We start from the raw sequence: 17332 nt of genomic DNA on the forward strand, positions 1-17332 counted from the left end.
CACCCAGCATTGGCTCAACCCCCAAGATCCCCTTTGCCCCGGACACGGCAAAGCCATGCACGGCTAGGCGTGGGAGGGAGTCAAAACTCCCCCGTTAGCTCGGGTCCGTGGTGTCGCTACACACCAAATGCCTACTTGCGCAGGCGCCCCTGCGGGGGGCACTGGCGTGGCATTTAGTCAGTATGATGCTTTAAACATTTTCTTTACCACGCTGCATGTCATTTAAAAACTACATTTGGAAAAATTTCCCGAAATTAGTCAAAACACATTTAGAAAAGCACCTAACCGTTTTCCGAGCCTCTCAAGGTCCGCCAGCTTCTCAACCACGAAGTTGTTCAGCTGCTTGACTGCAGCAGGAACAAGGTTTTCGGGAATTCCCTGGCACTGCAGTCTCCGTCTGTAACAGTCTAAAACATAAAGTTAACCAGGCCTCACTAGCTGGTAAGAAGAAACAATCTTTAAACAAAAATAAAGTCTTAAGACTACGGTCTGAAGCAGAATGACCAAAGACAGTCTGCAACGAAACATCATAAAAAACATGAACACTTAACACGCATCACTTCTACTTTCCATGGTGTCAGCGAAGTCGTTGCAGGCCGATCGGGAAATTGTGGACACCGCTTCCCTGCAAGAAACAAATGAACAGTGATTAACTATAACACTGCAACTTCTAGTTCCCACCACTAAAAATTATGGCAGCTTCGCACTAGTGGTCCCAAGCCTTAAGGAAGAGTAGAGCTGGGCAGCCTTTCTTGTTGCCTTCTCTATTTCTTTTTCTATCAATTTCTTTCTCCCTCTTTCTTTCCTTTCTTTCTCTCTGTGCATCCATTCCTTTCTTTTCTGTCTTTCACTCTCTCCATTTATTCTTCTTTCTGTCTTGCTTTCTGCTTTTCAATCTTTCTTTCTGTCTAGTCTTTATATCTTGTAATGTCTTTATTCCCCTTATTTCTCTTGCGTGTTTCACATGCTCCATTTCATCAAGCGGAGTTTTCATTTAAAACTTGCATCTGCTGTACTCGTAGTAGGGCATGCCATATTCGTTTGGCGCATACCCACCTGAAGATTTTTGTTTATGTTGGATAGAATACAGCAGGCTTAATAAACAGATCCACTGTTAAAAAAAGCACAAAGAATTTTATATAACAGCAACGCTTCTTGCAATGAACGGTTCTTCAGTTGGTCCTTGGGCCGAATTCCGAGAAGAAGGTGCTTCACAAAAAGAGAATCCTTTTGATGGCCATGAATGTGCTTCCATGCTCTGGAATTTATTTGAAGGCCACTGCCAATGTCCACCTGCATCAGAGGAACGTATTACAAAAAATAAATCTTTTTAACAATCATTTTAAAAAGCAGCATTCCAGTTTAGGCAAGCATGAAGAAAATTTCACTTATGATGACATCAGTACGTAATGCTAAAAATTGTTGAGGCTGCCCTTTAGATGTGCATGTTACCATGGCATTCTCTTTTCTTGTGTGTCCATCTGGTGGAAGTGTTTTCTCCTAAGGGATTACGCCCTTATTGTCATTGTCAATAACCACTTCCCTCGTTGAGTGGTCCCGTCCGCTCTTAAGTGAGCACGAAGCTCTACTGTAGCCTGCATCAACACGAAGCACGGCTCGCTACAAACACTAGAACTTGGTCACTTTAAGAAGACAGCATAGTCAGCAATCGATATTTAAAGCAGATGAGCTTCATTACAAAGGCTCACATCCGAAATATAGCTACATCCAACAAAGAAATTTTACTAAAATCAAGTACTGTACTGACACAAGTTTTTCATTTTTTGTTTTGTTTTTGTAACCAACAATTTAAGAACACACCTCATATTAACTGTGGAACCAAGCTAAAAGTATACCAGTACTTTTCTTTTTTTTCGAAGCAGTTTCACAGAGCACTCTAAGTGACAATGGCAACATGTAAACCATGAAGAAAACATTGTACAAGTGATTTGCTTAAAATATTGGATATAAACTGTCCAAAAAAAATCAGAAACCTATAGGCCAACCAAAAAATTGCTGGTTGTGCTAATGCATACAAATTACAAATAAGTCCGTGTAGCAGCCACGGAAGGCACAAAACTACCGAAAGCGGAATCCCCTACCTTTTCCTTCGTCTATGGCTGTGAGCATGTTTTCCTGCAGCCTCGTGTTTAGCTGCCTCAGTTTGATGGCTTCAGTTTGATGGCCTCCCGTTTGATGGCCTCTTCGTTTTTAATTCGAAGTTCTTGTATTTTTCTGCCCTTCTTTTCAAAATGGCTTTTAAGCCCCTGTATTTTAAGCTTCAGTTCACTAGCTAGGGTGCCCACATTGTCATATATCCTCTTTTTTTGCTTATTCTAAGCAGCTTTCTCTGTCTTTGCTGCGTGTCATCGGATTTGTTTTTCAGCATTTCCAAGAGCTCCTGCCTTGGGCCGTAGGGCTTTTTTGCAGGACGCTGCACACAAAACCAAAAAAACGCGTCATGAGGCTGTTTAAAGTCACGCAATGCATAAGCATTGATACAGCACTATGTAAAGAAGTACCTCTGGCTCGACACCGTCAACTTAATCTTCGCTGTCAGGCGAATATGCTATTTTTTCAAGTCTAAGCCTCTGCCGGCCTCCTCCCTCCTCCTCCAGGTCTTCTGATTCCGGACAATATTAAAGGAATACACATTGAAAAAATAATAATAAAGGGAAACAATTTCATTATGAGCCATGGATGTGTCACTAGACTACACTGCAAGTACAAAAGGAAACAGAGAAAAGTGGCAACAGATTTAGAAGGAAAAAATATTATGATAAGTGTACGCTTATAAGCTTTCTATTTATATGAGAGGACCCTTAGAATTTTCAGTAGTCCTTGCATCAATCACAAAAAGTGCATGCTCCATATGCATGTAAGCCTCAAGCAGAAGCAGGAAGAACAAGTATATCTGTCCATAGTATCACAACAACCATAAAACATCTTCATGTGCTCTTAAACTTTCTCTGTGTATATGCATATTGTGTTAAGAGGGAACAGATATCGCAGGAAGAATAAGTATATCTGTTCATAGTATCACAACAACCATAAAACATCTTCATGTGCTCTTAAACTTTCTCTGTGTATATGCATATTGTGTTAAGAGAGAACAGATTTGATATATATATATATATATATATATGTGTGTGTGTGTGTGTGTGTGAGGGAAAGCAGTGTACACCTCAGGGCTCGTTTTTCCGTACCACAGGGCTCATTTTTCTGTGTTCTGACACTATATTAATGAGATCTAACAGACAATAATGCCAAGGAATATATAGATAATGATGATGATATATGGTGTTTTTTGGCGCAAGGGCCATTTGACGGCCAAAGAGCGCCAGGTCATGCGACAAGGAATGTGGACAATGATTGTGATTAGCGGCTGTATAAGGGCCATAAAATTCCTCGCGGTAAGACGGGTAAAAACATACAAATAATAAAATCATGACCATGCCGTGAAAGGTGTGTGTGGTGTGAATAGATAACAAAAGTTGGTGATAATAAAAAACGATGGTGTATATGTATGGCATTAGCACAAGTGCCTCACTGCTTCATACCCTTGCGTGCAAGGGCCGTGAGGCAAGTGCTTTCCTGTGTAGCCACCGCACCAAAAACCTTCCTGGAGAGGTCGTGCTACGGGATGCCCGGGTATATGATATGAAAATTACGAATTTCTTTTAAAAACGCTAACAATGATTTATGACTAAAAAGCGGTTCCCTACCAACGAACATTGCAGGGTGTAAAGGTATATGTTGTCGGTAGGGTAATGGAAAATGCTGTTTTCTTATAGTTTCTAAGTGTTTACACTGGATTAACACGTGAAGGACGGTTAATGGTTCACCACATCTGTCACACAATGGTGGATCGCCACCAGACAAAAGATATGTGTGTGTCGTGTATATGTGTCCTATCCTGAGTCTCGTTAGTATAACCTCTGTATGACGCGATTTTGATACTGGCAGCCAATGACCAAGGTGTGGCTTAATAATGTGTAGTTTGTTTTGTGTGTGTGTATCCCACTTGCTCTGCCAGTAGTCCCTGAGGTTTCGTTTGAGAGACGGCTTAAGATCAAGGGCCGGGATCGATATGGATGTAATGGCGGTGCTCTCATGGACGGATGCAGCGAGCTGATCCGCCCTCACGTTGCCTTGGATCTCACGATGCCCTGGCACCCAACACACTACAACATGTTGGTTGAGTGTGTAGAGTGTGCACAGCAAAAGTGAGACAAGGACCGGGTTTTTTTGTTTTTTAGGACTGTGCAGAGCCGTTACCGCACTGAGGGAGCCTGTATAAATTACTGCTTTTTCTATTTGTAGTTGTTTGATGTGTTTAGCTGCCACAAGTATCGCGTAAGTTTCTGCTGTGAAGATACTTGTGCTTGGATGTAGAGGGCCAGCATCCGAAAAGGATGGGCCGACAGCAGCGTAGGACACAGAGGAGTTGGACTTGGAAGCATCTGTAAAGAACTCAGGACGTGTGTATTTGTGTTGAAGTTCCAGGAAGTATGTTCGGATATGGGCAATTGGCGCATGTTTTGTAACTTCTAGAAAGGACACATCGCAGTCTATAGCCTGCCATTGCCACGGTAGCGGATTTGCTACAGGAGCCATTAAACTGTGTTCTAGTGAGACTCCAGTTTCCTCGGCTAGACTTTTCAGGCGAACTGAGAAGGGCTGCCTCATCGAAGGCCTGTTTTGAAACAAAAATGAGCTCGACAAATCATTAATAGTAGAGTATGAGGGGTGCTTTTTATCTGCATTCACCTTAAGGAAATAAACAAAAAGACATATAAGTTCTCTGCAGATGAAGCGACCACTCATTTGACTCAACATAAAGGCTTTCCACGGGGCTGGTGCGAAAAGCACCCGTAGAAAGGCGGATGCCCAAATGATGCGCGGGGTCCAGCACCTTTAAAGCACTTTGAGTTGCAGACTGATAAACAACGGCCCCATAATCTAAGCGGGTGCGAATGAGGCTTCGATACAGATTTATGAGGCATTGCCTATCACTACCCCAAGTAGTACGTGACAGCACTTTTATAACATTCATGGTTTTTAAACATTTTATTTTTAAATTCTTGATGTGCGGAACGAAGGTCAGCTTGTTGTCCAAGATTAAGCCTAAGAATTTGTGATTGGCTTTGACGGACAGACGTTGCCCGTTCAGTCGAATGTCAGGTTCAGAGTGCATGCGTCGCTTTCGAGAGAACAAGACACACGTGCTTTTTTATGGGTTAAGTCGAAATCCGTTTTCATCTGCCCATTTGGAGACCTTGTTTAAGCCAAGCTGAACCTGCCGCTCACACATTGCCAAGTTGCATGACTTGAAGCCAAGCTGAACGTCGTCGACATATGTACAATAGAACATACTGTGGGGGATGAACAAGTACAAAGAATTCATTTTGATAATAAAAAGTGTGCAACTAAGCACACCACCTTGTGGCACGCCTGTTTCCTGAACAAATGTTTGGGAGAGAACACTGCCCACACGGACACGGAATGTCCGGTTTAACAGGTAACTTTCGATTATATGAAACATTCTTCCGCGCACACCAAGGTGGGACAGATCTCTTAGAATTCCAAAACGCCATGTTGTATCATAAGCCTTTTCGATATCGAGGAACACAGAGAGAAAATATTGTTTATGGACGAAGGCGTCTCTGATCTCTGCCTCGATACGAACAAGATGGTCTGTGGTGGATCTGCTTTCTCGAAACCCGCACGGAAATGGGTCGAGCAAATTGTTTGTTTCAAGGATATGTACAAGTCGGCAGTTTATCATTTTTTCGAAGACTTTGCACAAGCAGCTTGTAAGTGCAATAGGCCTATAACTTGAAGCTAAAGAAGGGTCCTTGCCCTCTTTCAAAATGGGAATAATAATAGCCTCTTTCCAGGAGGTAGGGATAGTGCCAGAAAACCAGATAGCATTGTACAAAGTAAGGTTTTTCGTGTTTCGGCTGGTAGGTTTTTTAACATTTCATACACCACACGGTCACAACCTGGGGCAGAAGTACTGCGGGAGTTTAGAGATATTCGGAGCTCAGCTAGACTGAAAGCTTGGTTACATGCCTCGTATCTAGTGGATTTGTGTTCTAGTTTCTGCTTTTCTATTCTTCTTCTGTATTTTTGGAAAGTGTCAGTATAGTGGGACGAGCTGGATACCCGTTCAAGGTGTGCACCGAGGAAGTTTGCCTGGTCTTCCAAGGTATCACCCTGAGTGTTTACGAGTGGAAGTGTGTGTACTTGTTTTCCTGCTATCCTACCGACCATGTTCCAGACTTTGGCCTCTTGTGTATATGAATTTATCCCTGATAAAAACTTGTGCCAACTTTCTCTTCTGGCCTGCCGGCGCGTTCTCCTGCCTCGAGATTTTATTTTCTTAAATATCTCAAGGTTTTCCGCTATCGGCGAGTTCCGCAGCAACCTCCATGCCCTGTTCTGTTCCTTTCGCGCATTCTGACACTCGGTGTTCCACCACTGGACGTGTCGTTTGCCGGGAAGTCCAGATGTTTGTGGAATGCACTTGGCTGCTGCGTCAGTAAGAAAGGCCGTGAAATACTGCACAGCTTCATCTATGCTTAATCCGCATATTTTGGTCCAACTTAAGTGAGTAATTTTTTGAAATTGTTCCCAGTCAGCTTTGTTTATCAGCCATTTGGGAACATGTGGAGGACATTCACGTATTATTGGTGTACTCAAAACCAAAAGAAAATGGTCACTTCCGTATGGGTTATTTATAACTTTGCACTGAAGTAATGGTACAAGTGAAGGAGATGCGATACTGAGGTCTATGGAGGAGTAAGTATTGTTTGCAAGGTTATAATATGTTGCCTGTTTCCTATTCAACAGACAAGCACCTGATGAAAAGAGGAACTGTTCGATGAGACGACCTCGTGCATCACATCGACAGTCACCCCATAAACCGCTGTGCGCATTCAGGTCCCCTAGAACCAGATAAGGTTCTGGTAACTCGTCTATTAAAGAGTGAAAATCATGTTTTTCCAGGCGGTGTTGCGGTGGTATGTATAGAGAGCAGATGGTGACGAGCTTATTCAATAGAACTGCTCGAACAGCCACTGCCTCTAGGGATGTTAGTAGTGGTAGATGGCTACATGCTACTCCTCAATTATCAATAATGGCTACACCACCAGATGATGCCACAGCATCATCTCTGTCCTTTCGAAAGACAACATATTGACGCAAAAAATTTGTATTCTTGGATTTTAAGTGTGTTTCCTGTACACACAGCACTTTTGGAGAATGTTTGTTTAGAAGTTCTTGGACATCGTCGAGGTTTCGAAGTAGTCCTCTGACGTTCCATTGTATAATTTGTGTCTCCATTATGGGAGTAAAGAAATGCTGTGTGTACGAAATGAGTGTGGCTGGTGTCTAAAGAGAGAAGTGACTTATCTTACGGAGCCTTTAGAAGGCCCTGTAATTACCGTTTTGTCTTTTTGAGAGCGGTCGAGGGAACCCCGCCGCTCTTTTGGCGCAGTCTGCGCCGGTGCAGTTGATGTGTCCATCGCCTCAGGAGAAGCGACAGATAATGTTCTCGTTGTAGGCTTCGTCGTGACAGACGGAGCCTTAAACCCCACCGGGCTGGAGGTCGATGGGACCTCTTTAGTTTGTGTGGTGCCCTGGCTGCTGCCAAGGTTCACAGGAGCCTTCGGTGGGGCTGTATTCAAGGAGGGTGGGGCAGCCGAGTCTGCTCCCCCCATGGGGGCTTGTGGCGTTTGCCTCGGCATGCTGGGCGTGGTCCAAGGCATTGCCGAAAACTGAAGTGGTGCTGACCCCCCTCGCACCACTTCGGCATACGATGTGTTCCCAGAAAAATGTGGGGAAACGCGCTGCCGCGCTTCACGGAAGCTTATGTTCAATTTAAACTTTGTACTAATAATTTCTTTTTCCATTTTCCAGGCCACGCATGACCTGGAATATGCAGGATGGTCACCCTCACAGTTTGCGCAGTGCACTTGTAGCTGACAGTCATCGTCAGCGGTATGACCTTTGGTGCCACATTTCGCGCAGGTAATCTGTCCTCAGCAGCTCTGGGAGCCGTGCCCGAATCTCTGACACTTAAAGCAGCGCCTCGGGTTGGGTATGTATGGTCTAATTGGCAGTTTAAGATATCCTGTTGCTATTTCAGTTGGGAGGGTGCTAGATGCGAAAGTTAGTATGATGTGCTTCGTTGGAATTTCCTTATTTTCTCTTCTTATTTTGATACGCTGCACCTGAATGATGTTTTCCTCTTTCCTGCCTGTTAGAAGTTCATCATCAGAGAGGACCATCAGGTCTCCATCTGATACAACGCCCTTCACTGTGTTCAAGGTTCGATGCGGTGTGATTGTGATAGGCTGATCCCCGAATGCTGTGAGTTTATGTAGTCTCTGGTACTGTGCATTGTCTTTTAATTCGAGTAACAGGTCACCACTGGCAGTCTTTGTGGCCTTGTAGCCTGCGCCCAGCGTTTCTATGAGACATTTGGACACAAGGAAAGGTGAAATACAACTAGCTTTCTTTTCTGTACTTTCACAGTGAATTATGTGGTATTTGGGGAAGTTATCTTTTTTGTTTGGAACAAACTAAAAAATTGCATCGGTGCGCCACCTCTTGGAGGGGCGATTAGTTGTAAGAGGGCTAGGGGTTTCCATAAATTTGATAGCTTATTCGGCGGCCATGCCAGCCACCCACAACCGAGTCCAACAAGGGGACGCTGCGAGACGCGAAGGAGGCGCAGGCGCCAGCCGTACATGGCCGCTATAACCTAATATATCTACCCAAGGTTGGATATTTACACTAGGTTAACCCTTGCCGCCAGGAAAAATTGGAAGTAAAATGAAGTGAGGAGAAGACAGGAAAGATGTAAAGTGAGAACAAAAGACGAAGATGTAGGGAGAGAGAGATAGGAAAAGGCGACTGCCGATTTCCCCTGGGTGGGTCAGCCCAGGAGTGCCGTTTACGTGAAGCCGGGGCCAAAGGGGTGTGTTGCCTCTGCCAGGCGGCCTTAAAGGTCCAATCACCCAGCGTCGGCTCAACCCCCAGGGTCCCCTTTTCCCCGGACACGGCAAAGCCACGCACGGCTAGGCGTGGGAGGGAGTAGAAACTCCCCCGTAAGCTCGGGTCCGTGGTGTCGCTACGCACCAAACGCCTACTTGCGCAGGCGCCCCTGCGGGCAGGAATATATAGATTGAGTTATTAGAACCAATGTAATCTACATAGGAAGAAAGAAAAGTGGGTAAAGCATATATATATCTGTGTGTGTGTGTGCTTAAATCCTGAATTTCCCCCGCAGGGGCGTCTATGCAAGCAGGCGTTTGGTGTGTAGCGACACCGCTAACGGAGGGGTTTCGACTCCCTCCCGCGCCTAGCCGTGCGTGGCTTTGCCGTGTCCGGGGAAAAGGGGATCCTCGGGGTTGAGCAGATGCCGGGTGATTGGATTTTTAAGTCCATCCGGCAGAGGCAACACCCCATTGGCCCGGCTTCACGTAGATGGCGCCCCTGGACTGACCCACCCTGGGGAAATCGGCAGTCGCCTTTTCCTATCTTTCTGTACCTACATCTTCGTCTTTATCTCTCACTTTTTATCTGTCCTGTCATCTTCTCTTTTTCGTTTACTTTCAAATTTTCTAGCGGCGAGGGTTAACCCTGTGTAGTTACCCAACCTTGGGTAGTTATATTCGGTTATAGCAGCAATGCATGGCTGGCGTCTCCAAGTGTTCACCATTCAACCTTGTAGCGTCCCTTTGTTGGGCTCGGTGGTGGGTGGCCACCATTGCCGCCGAACTGCACACAATCTGTATGGCCAACTTTTTCCCCCCTCTTCCTGATCGCCACCCCAAAAGGTGGCGCACCGAAGAATCGTTTTTATTTTCCGAACCGAAGCAGACTTTTCCCAAGTTTTATGTCGTCCATAGCCAAAAAGAGAACAAAACAGTGCGAGTAATTCCACCTTTTCTTGTTTCGAAAACACCCACTGAAGCAATCGGCCCAGGATAGCGTGTAACGAAGTTGGGAAGCGGCGACCTCATTTTGGATGATGATGATATTATATGGTGTTTTTGGCGCAAGGGCCATGATGATATATGGTGTTTCTTGGCGCAAGGGCCATTTGATGGCCAAAGAGCGCCAGTTCATGAGACAGGAATGTGGACAATGGTTGTGATTAGCGGCTGTATAAGGGCCATAAAATTCCTCGCAGTAAAGCGGGTAAAAACATACAAGCAATAAAATCATGACCATGCCGTGAAAGGTGTGTGTGGTGTGAATAGGTGACAAAAGTTGGTGATAATGAAAAACGATGGTGGACATGTATGGCATTAGCACAAGTACCTCATGCGTTAGTACCCTTGCGTGCAAGGGCCGTGAGGCAAGTGCTTTGTTGCGTAGCCACCGCAGCGAAAACCTCTCTGCAGAGGTCGTGCTACGGAATGCCCGGGTATATGTTATGAAAACTATGAATTTCTTTTAAAAACGCTAACAATGACTTATGACTAAAAAGCGCTTCCCTACCAACGAACATTGCAGGGTGTAAAGGCATATGTTGTCGGTAGGGTAATGAAAAATGTTGTTTTCTTAGAGTTTCTAAGTGTTTACACTGGATTAGTATGTGAAGGACTGTTAATGTTTCACCACATTTGTCACACAATGGTGGATCGTCACCAGACAAAACATGTGCGTGTGTCGCGTATGTGTGTCCTATCCTGAGTCTCGTTAGTATTATGTCTGTATGACGCGATTTCGATACGGGCAGCCAATGACCAAGGTGTGGCTTAATAACGTGTAGTTTGTTTTGTGTGTGTGTATCCCACTTGCTCTGCCAGTAGTTCCTGAGGTTTCGTTTGAGAGACGGCTTAAGATCAAGGGCCGGGATCGATATGGATGTAATGGCGGTGCTCTCATGGACGGATGCAGCGAGCTGATCCGCCCTCACATTGCCTTGGATCTCACGGTGCCCTGGCACCCAACACACTACAACATGTTGGTTGAGTGTGTAGAGTGTGCACAAAATGGAGTAAAGTGAGACAAGGACCGGGTTTTTTTGTTTTTTAAGACTATGCAGAGCCGTTACCACTCTGAGGGAGTCTGTATAAATTACTGCTTTTTGTATTTGTAATTGTTTGATGTGTTTAGCTGCCACAAGTATTGCGTAAGCTTCCGCTGTGAAGATACTTGTGCGTGGATGTAGAGGGCCAGCATCCGAAAAGGATGGGCCGACAGCAGCGTAGGACACAGAGGAGTTAGTCTTGGAGGCATCTGTGAAGAACTCAGGACGTGTTTATTTGTGTTGAAGTTCCAGGAAGTAGGTTCGGATATGGGCAATAGGCGCATGTTTAGTAACGTCTTGGAAAGACACATCGCAATCTATAGTCTGCCACTGCCACGGTGGCGGGTATGCTACAGGAGCCATTAAACTGTGTTCAAGTGACACTGAAGTTTCTTCAGCTAGACACTTCAGGCGAACTGAGAAGGGCTGCCTCATCGAAGGCCTGTTTTGAAACAGAGTTGAGCTCGACAAATCATTAATTGTAGAGTATGAGGGGTGCTCCTTGTCTGCTTTCACCTTAAGGAAATAAAGAAAGGACATGTAAGTTCTCTGCAGATGAAGCGACCACTCATTTGACTCAACATAAAGGCTTTCTACGGGGCTGGTGCGAAAAGCACCCGTAGAAAGGCGGATGCCCAAATGGTGCAAGGGGTCCAGCATCTTCAAGGCACTTTGAGTAGCAGACTAATAGACAACGGCCCCATATTCTAAACGGGTGCGAATGAGGCTTCTATAGACGTTCATGAGGCATTGCCTATCACTACCCCACGTAGTACGTGACAACACTTTTATAATATTCATGGCTTTTAAACATTTTGTTTTTAAATACTTGATGTACGGTATGAAGGTCAACTTGTTGTCCAAGATTAAGCCTAAGAATATATGCTCGGCTTTGACGGACAGACGTTGCCGGTTCAGTCGAATGTCAGGTTCCGAGTGCATGCCTCTCTTTCGAGAGAACAAAACACACCACTTCTTTTTTGTGGGTTAACTCGAAATCCGTTTTCATCTGCCCATTTGGAGACCTTATTTAAACCCAGCTGAACCTGCCGCTCACACATGGCCAAGTTGCATGACTTGAAGCCAAGCTGAACGTCGTCGACATATGTACAATAGAACATATTGCGGGGTATGGAGAAGTGCGAAGAATTCATTTTGATAATAAAAAGTGTGCAACTAAGCACGCCACCTTGTGGCACGCCTGTTTCCAGGACAAACGTTTGGGAGAGCACACTGCCCAGACGGACACGGAATGTCCGGTTTGACAGGTAACTTTCGATTATATGAAACATTCTTCCGCGCACACCGAGGTGGGACAGGTCTCTTAGAATATCGAAACGCCATGTTGTATCATACGCTTTTTCGATATTGAGGAACACAGAAAGTATTGTTTATTGACGATGGCGTCTCTGATCTGTGCCTCGATACGAACAAGGTGGTCTGTGGTGGATCTACTTTCTCAAAACCCGCACTGAAATGGGTCGAGCAAAATGTTTATTTCAAGTATATGTACAAGTTGGCAGTTTATCGTTTTTTCGAATAGTTTGCACAAGCAGCTTGTAAGTGCAATAGGCATATAACTTCAAGCTAAAGAAGGGTCCTTGCCCTCTTTCAAAATGGGAATAATAATCGCCTCTTTCCAGGAGGTAGGGATAGTGCCAGAAAACCTGATAGCAATGTACAAACAAAGTAGGGTTTTTCGTGTTTCGGCTGGTAGGTTTTTTTAACATTTCATACACCACACGGTCAGAACCTGGGGCAGAAGTACTGCAGGAGTTTAGGTATGTTCGGAGCTCCGCTAGACTGAAAACGTGGTTGTATGCCTCGTATCTAGTGGATTTGTGTTCGAGTGTCTGCTTTTCTATTCTTGTTCTGTATTTTTCGAAAGTGTCAGTATAGTGGGACGAGCTGGATACCCGTTCAAAATGTGCCCCGAGGAAGTTTGCCTGATCTTTCAAGGTATCACCTTGAGTGTTAACGAGTGGGAGTGAGTGTACTTTTCTTCCTGCTACCCTTCGAACCATGTTCCAGACTTTGGCCTCTTATGTATATGAATTTATCTCTGATAAAAACTTGTGCCAACTTTCTCTTCAGGCCTGCCGACGCGTTCTCCTTCCTTGAGACTTTATTTTCCTGGAGGTGTCAAGATTTTCGGCTGTTGGTGAGTTACAAAGCAATCTCCATGCCTGCCCTGTTCTGTTCCTTTCGCGCATTACGACACTCTGTGTTCTACCATGGGACGTGTTGTTTACCGGGCATTCTAGATGTTTGCGGTATGCACCTGGCTGCTGCGCCAGTTAGAAAAGCTGTGAAATACTGCATAGCTTCATCTAAGTTTAACCTACATATGTCTGTCCAACTCAAACGTGTAGTGTTGTGGAACTGTTCCCAGTCTGCTTTGTTTATCAGTCATTTGGGAACATGTAGAGGACATTCATATGTTGTTTGTGAACTCAACACTACAGGAAAATGGTCACTTCCATATGGATTATTCATGATTTTCCATTTCCGTAGGGGTAGAAGTGAAGGTGATACGATGCTGAGGTCTATAGACGAGTAAGTTTTCTTGGCAACGTTAATGTAGTCTGGCTCTTTCCTATTCAACAAACAGGCACCGGAAGAGAAGAGAAATTGTTCAATGAGACGACCTCGTGCATCACAGCGAGAATCGCCCCACAGTCCACTATGTGCATTTAGGTCCCCAAGAAGCAAATAGGGCTCAGGCAGTTCGCCTAATAAAGACTGAAATTCATGTCTTTCAAGACGGTGGTGGGGAGGTACATACAAAGAGCAGATGGTGACGAGTTTGTTTAAAAGTACCGCTCGAACAGCCACCGCCTCAAGGGATGTCTGGAGTGGTAAATGTGTACACGCTACTCCTTGGTTAATAATAATGGCTACGCCACCGGATGACGCAACAGCATCATCTCGGTCCTTTCGGTATATGACGTAAGCACGTAAAAATTTGTATTGGAGGATTTTAGGTGTGTTTTCTGTACACACAGACTTGAGGTGACTGTATAAAAGCTCTTGGACGTCGACGAGGTTCTTAAGCAGTTCGCTGACGTACCAATGTATAATTTGTGTTTCCATATTGGAAGTAAAGTAGTGCTGTGTGTACGTTAAGAGAGTGACTTGTTTAAGCTGAAAGGTCGAGCTCAAATAACAGGGCTATTAACAGGCCCTGTTATGAGCTTTTTAGTTCTCTTGGCGCGCTCCAGAGAGCCGCGCCATTCTTTTGGCACAAGGGGTGCCACCGTATCCATTGCCTCCTCAGAGACACTGGATGCCCGCTCATGCAAGCTGGTTTTTCGGAGCTTGGGCCTCGCCTGGCGAGGTGAGGCCTTGAGACCCGAGGACCCTGGAGTCTCTGGTCTCTCTTCAATAGTAGGCGGAGTAGACTCAGCTACTGCCGCCTTGGGGGCAGGCGCCACAGCCAATGGCTCGCTCTGCGCAGGCCGAAGGAGTGGTGAGGGCTGGTGCGACACTGCCCCCTGGCGCGCCGCATCAGCATATGTGGGGCCATAAAATGGCGAGACTCTTTTTTTGCTTCTTTAAGTGTAATGTTTTCTTTTATCTTTAAAGTGTAGATCTTTTTTTTCTTTTTTTCAGAAAGAACAGCAAGGCGAGTACGCGGCATGATTACCACCACAGTTCACACAGTGTGCAGGTGCTTCGCAGTCGTCGGAGGCATGGCCCACGACTCCACACAGAGCACAAGTTTTCCAGCCACGACAGCTTTGCGAGCCGTGGCCATATCTCTGACATTGGAAGCAATGGCGGGGGTTTGGAATATATAGCCTCATGGATGTCTTTGTATACCCAGTCTGAATGATTTCCGGCAAATCGCTCGAAGCAAAGGTCAGTACTAAGTGTTTAGTTGGTATTTCTTTTTGATCTCTTCTTATCTTAATACGCTGTACGTTTGTCACGTTGTGGCTCTTCCGTCCTTACAGAAGTTCAGCTTCGGTCAGGTCAAGCAAACCTGCGTCCGATACGACCCCGCGAGATGAGTTCATGGACTTGTGTGGCGTAATACTGATGGGTGTGTCTCCAAACGTTGTGAGGGTGTTCAGTTCATCGAATTGGTCTTTGTCACGTAACTCAAGGAGTAGATCTCCGCTGGCCATTTTGGTAACCTTGTACCCAGCACCGAGAGTTTCGGTTAGGCATCTAGCCACTACGAAGGGGGATACAGTTCTGGCTTGCTTGTTAGTTTTTTCACAGTGTATAACGTGAAAATGAGGAAACATTTGGCTTGGCCGGATAAAAAAATTGATATCTTCGGTGCGTACCCGCTTTGAGGAGGCACGATCACTAAGTAAAGGGAATGCTTTCTGCATGCTAATTGTATGTTGTTCAGCAGCGTTGGCGGCCACCCACCACGGAGCCCAACGAGGGGACGCTGCAAGTTTGCGGATGCTGAAAGCTTGCAGACGTCAGCCGTACAACCCTGCTATAACCCAATGTGCCTAGGCCAAGGTAGGCTATTTGCACAGGGTTAACCCTTGCCGCCGAGAAAATTGGAAGTAAGCAGAAGAGAGAAGTAGACAGGAAAGCTAAAAAAGTAAGAAAGACGAAGATGTAGGGAGAGAAAGATAGGAAAAGGCGACTGCCGATTTCCCCTGGGTGGGTCAGCCCAGGGGTGCCGTCTACGTGAAGCCGGGGCCAAAGGGGTGTGTTGCCTCTGCCGGGGGGCCTTAAAGGTCCAATCACCCAGCGTCGGCTCAACCCCCAGGATCCCGTTTTCCCCGGACACGGCAAAGCCACGCACGGCTAGGCGTGGGAGGGAGTCAAAACTCCCCCGTTAACTCGGGTCCGTGGTGTCGCTACACACCAAATGCCTACTTGCGTAGGCGCCCCTGCGGGGCTGGTGCGAAAAGCACCCGTAGAAAGGCGGATGCCTAATTGGTGCACGGGATCCAGCATCTTCAAAGCGCTTTGAGTCGCAGACTGATAAACAATGGCCCCATAACCTAAGCGGGTGCGAATGAAGCTTCCATACAGGTTCATGAGGCATTTCCTGTCACTACCCCACGTAGTACGTGACAACACTTTTATAACATTCATGGCTTTTAAACATTTTGTTTTTAAATCCTTTATGTGTGGTACGAAGGTCAACTTGTTGTCCAAGATTAAGCCTAGGAATTTATGCTCCGCATTCACAGACACACGTTGGCCGTTCAGTTCAATGTCGGGTTCCGAGTGCATGCCTCTCTTTCGGGAGAACAAGACACACGTGCTTTTTCCTGGGTTCAGCCGGAATCCGATTTCCTCTGCCCATTTGGAGACCTTGTTTAAACCTAACTGAACCTGCCGCTCACACATTGCTAGGTTGCATGACTTAAAGCCAAGCTGGACGTCATCGACATATGTGGAATAGAACATGTTGCGGGGGATGGACAGGTGCAAGAAATTCATTTTAATAATAAAAAGTGTACAACTAAGTACACCACCTTGCGGTACTCCCGTTTCTTGCACAAATGTTTGCGAGAGAATACTGCCCACACGGACACAGAATTTCCGACTGTACAAGTAACTCTCGATTATGGAAAGCATTCTACCGCACACACCCAGGTGAGACAAGTCTCCTAATATGCCAAAACGCCATGTTGTTTCGTAGGCCTTCTCGATATCGAGAAACACTGAGAGTAAGTATTGTTTGTGGACGAAAGCGTCTCGGATCTGTGCCTCGATTCGCACCAGATGGTCGGTGGTGGACCTACCCTCTCGAAACCCACATTGGTATTGGTCAAACAGATTGTGTGTTGCAAAGAAATATAAAAGTCGGCTGCCATCGGCCATACCATGCTGAATGCGCCGGTTCTCGTCCGATCACCGAAGCTAAGCAGCATTGGGCTCGGTCAGTACTTGGGAGGGAGACCACCTGGGAACACCGAGTGCTGATGGCACCTTCTTTTGCCCCGCCGCGATGGTCTAGTGGCTAAGGTACTCGGCTGCTGACCCGTAGGTCGCGGGTTCGATTCCCGGCTGCGGCGGCTGCATTTCCGATGGAGGCGGAAATGTTGTAGGCCCGTGTACTCAGACTTGGGTGCACGTTAAAGAACCCCAGGTGGTCAAAATTTCCGGAGCCCTCCACTACGGCGTCTCTCATAATCAAATGGTAGTTTTGGGACGTTAAACCCCACAAATCAATCAATCAAAAGTCGGCGGTTTATCATTTTTTCAAAAAGTTTACAAAGGCAGCTTGTTAGTGCAATTGGCCTATAACTTGAAACAGAGGAAAGGTCTTTGCCCTGTTTCAAAATAGAGATAACAATG

General features: G+C 45.8%; 1 non-coding gene across 1 annotated transcript; it reads left to right on the plus strand.

Moving 5' to 3' along the window:
• Window positions 1-16843: 16843 nt before the first annotated feature.
• Window positions 16844-16962, plus strand: LOC142804313 (5S ribosomal RNA). Its single transcript, XR_012894585.1, has one exon. It is a non-coding gene; the product is annotated as a 5S ribosomal RNA (ribosomal RNA).
• The last annotated feature ends 370 nt before the right edge of the window (window positions 16963-17332 follow it).

Source organism: Rhipicephalus microplus, chromosome 3 (genome assembly GCF_043290135.1).
Source record: "Rhipicephalus microplus isolate Deutch F79 chromosome 3, USDA_Rmic, whole genome shotgun sequence".
Lineage (NCBI taxonomy): Eukaryota > Metazoa > Arthropoda > Arachnida > Ixodida > Ixodidae > Rhipicephalus > Rhipicephalus microplus.